The 3,271-nt window shown below is 49.7% G+C and overlaps 1 long non-coding RNA gene across 1 annotated transcript; it reads right to left on the reverse strand.

Moving 5' to 3' along the window:
• Positions 1-248: 248 nt before the first annotated feature.
• Positions 249-2,681, reverse strand: LOC138844212 (uncharacterized). Its single transcript, XR_011379773.2, has 3 exons — positions 2,596-2,681; positions 2,030-2,091; positions 249-381 (listed from the first exon to the last, which is right to left on the reverse strand). It is a non-coding gene; the product is annotated as an uncharacterized LOC138844212 (long non-coding RNA).
• Between the last annotated feature and the right edge of the window lie 590 nt (positions 2,682-3,271).

Here is a 3,271-nt window from a genome sequence, read left to right on the forward strand (position 1 = left end):
GTGCAGTGGAGGATGGCCCAGGTGCTTGGGCCCTGCACCCCATGGGAGACCAGGAAAAGCACCTGGCTCCTGGCTCCTGCCATCGGATCAGCGCGGTGCGCCGGCCGCAGCGCGCCGGCCGCGGCGGCCATTGGAGGGTGAACCAACGGCAAAGGAAGACCTTTCTCTCTGTCTCTCTCTCTCACTGTCCACTCTGCCTGTCAAAAAAATAAAAAATAAATAAAAAAAAAGAAAGTTAACTATAAAACTTGTTCTCAAAGATTTATTTCATTTTAGTGTATTAAGTGGAGGATATTCTTACATCTCATAAGTCTTAGTTATGCCTAAGTGCTTGCAGAAGATGTGTCATCCTTGGGTGCTTCTTTAAAGTTAATTAAGTTTCTGGGGAAAAAAAAGTGAAATTAACTTCCAGATGCAATGACTTAGAAAAGCATTTGTCTCCACTGCTAAGGAACATTTTATTGTGCAAATTTTTGAACTCTTTACTTAGTATAGAGTTGGTCTTCTGTGTTTAAAGTTAATTGGAAATAGATCTTAGTTGAGAATGGGACTGGGAATGGGAGAGGGAGGAGCAGGAGGAGTGGGAGTGTGGGTGGGAGGGTGGGTATGGTGGGAAGAATCACTATATTCCTAAAGTTGTGTTTATGAAATGCATGTGACTTTTGTGGTCCTTAAATAAAAGGTTTCTGGAGGACAGCGCTGTGAAGCAGCGGGTTGATGCCTTGGCCTGAGGTGCTAGCATCCTATGTGGGCACCAGTTCAAGATTCAGCTGCTCCACTTCTGATCCAGCAATCTGCTGTGGCCTGGGAAATCAGTGGAAGATGGCCCAAGTCCATGGGCTCCTGTACCCACATGGGAGACCTGGAAGAAGCTCCTGGCTCCTGGCTTCAGATTGGCACAGCTCCAGCTGTTGCAGCCAATTGGGGAATGAACCATCAGATTGAAGACCTCTCTCTCTCTCTCTCTCCTCTCTCTGTGTAATTCTGACTTTCAAATAAATAAATAAATCTTTAAAAAATAAAATGTTTCTTTGGAGAAAAAAAATAAATTGAATGTATTATTCATTTTTAAAAATGTAATATTGGGGCCAGCAGTGTGGCATAGCAGGTAAAGCTGCCTCCTGCAGTGCCGGCATCCCATATGGGCATTGGGTTGAGCTCCGGCTGCTCCACTTCTGATCCAGCTCTCTGCTATTGTCTGGGAGAGCAGTAGAAGATGCCCCACGTCCTTGGGCCCCTGCACTGGTGTGGGAGACCCAGAAGAAGCTCCTGGCTTTTGGCTTCCAATCGGCCCAGCTCTGGCTGTTGTGGCCATTTGTGGAGGTGAACCAGTGGATGGAGGACATCTCTGTCTCTCTGTTCTGCATCTCTGTAACTCTGCCTTTCAAATAAATAAAAATAAATCTTAAAAAAAAGAAAGGCTGAATAGGACCCCACTTGGGAAGGAGGGGGAGGAGATATACAGATATATGCTTTCAACTGGCCCTTTATGGGTTTGTTTCTTTCAAAACTAAGTTACCTCGGGGTTAGTGTTGTGGTGCAGCAGGTCAGCCACTACTTATGATGCGAGCATCCCATACTGGAGCGCGGGTTCGAGTCCTGGCTGCTCTGCTTCCTAACCAGTTCCCTGCTAACGTGCTTGGGAAAGCAGCAGGTGATGGTCCAAGTACTTGGGCCCCTGACACCTATGTGGGAGACCTATATGGAGGTCAGGGTTCCTGGCTTTTGCCTGGACCAGCCTTAGCTGTCGAGGCCATTGGAGGGGTGAACCAGCAGGTGGAAGATCAATCTCTCTTGCCCCCTCCCTCCCTCTCTCTCTGTCACTCTGCTTTTCAAATCAATAAATCTTTAAAAAATAAATAAGTAAGTGGCCTCCAGCAAGGAAGACAAATCATGAGCATTAACACATTGGAGCCCCCGAGTGGCAGGTGTACATGGGCTGATAGTAGGACCACAGTGCTTTTCTGTACATTGGATTTCATAATCTTAAAAGTCAGTATCAGTTTAAAGAACAAAAAGCCTCACTCACCTTTATAAGCCCTCCAATATGGTTGATTCTTCTCCCCTGGAGCCAACATACCTCTGAGAGTTCTGAATTGGCAAAAATAAATAAATAAATAAATAACAGTAAGCAATTCAGGGGAGTCCACGGTCCAAGTGACATAAGAGGAGGCCACGGCAGCTGCCTGTGAATGCCAGGCCATCCCCCTGCCTGTGACGTCTGCACTCATTGCTAAGGGGTTTCAGGGGTACGGTTAGGTTAACCCCACTGCGCATGTTTTGTGTAAAAGCAGAGAGATGGCCTCGGGCGCTAGGGAGCACAGGGGCCCGTTCTCCCATATCGTGTTTCAAAGATGAGCATTCCATGTGCACCTGCTATGAACTGACCAGCAAGAGCGCCAGAGAATCCAGGAGGATCTGTGCAGAGCACCAACTCCAGGCCCTCAATTACCATCAGCAAGAATCAAATCCCAGCCAGGGTGACCGCTGAGAGGAGCTCTCACATACCCTGTGAGCAGGGTCTCTGGGTCCTAGCTGATCTCCCGGTCCCTTGGAAGACAGGGCATGGTTCATTGCTGGACTCTCCCTCCTTACCTCAGCCTCTTCCTCCCCAAGGACAGCATGGGGCAGAGAGCCAGACTCAGGGTCCTCACCAGACTGGACAGGGGACCCTGAAAGGAGCAGCAGGGTCCTTAGGTGAGTGCACCTTCTCCCCTGGGGCCCGAGTCCCTCCTGGGGGTGCCCCTGCCGAAGCCAGGGCAGCCAGGGCTGGCTCTGTCCCAGCCAAGCTGACCACAGTCCCAATCACATCACAGAAGCAAAGGCAGGCAAGAATCACACATGCACCTGCCTGGAGGAGGAGGCCTGCTGACACACCGAGAAGGAAAATAGCGTTAATGAGGAAATGGCTCTGAGTCCCGGATTTGGAGCTGTTCTAATGGCTGTGCATTTGAGCCATTCTGAGCTGTCCAGATGAAATCAGCTTGGCTCTTCATCTTATCCACAAGCTGTGTGGAGTGGTTCTGGCAGTATCATTAGCTTCTCAGGGGAAATGGAGTCTGATGGGGGGAAAAAAAAAAAAGACACTTCCAGCCGGGTCATGGAGCCAGCCTGTGGAGTCACATCTTGCTACTGTTTATCCCAGCATGGTATCTGGGCTGGGGAAGGAGCCCTCAACAGCGCCCCCTGCAGGCCTTTGAGGGTGGTGGCACTTGCATCCATGCACCCCTCTCAGCTTGCCCAGGCCCACCTGGCTGGTCACAGCTTGAGA

The sequence above is a fragment of the Oryctolagus cuniculus genome, chromosome 11 (genome assembly GCF_051225735.1).
Source record: "Oryctolagus cuniculus isolate XC-2025 breed Fujian yellow rabbit chromosome 11, ASM5122573v1, whole genome shotgun sequence".
NCBI classification, from domain to species: domain Eukaryota; kingdom Metazoa; phylum Chordata; class Mammalia; order Lagomorpha; family Leporidae; genus Oryctolagus; species Oryctolagus cuniculus.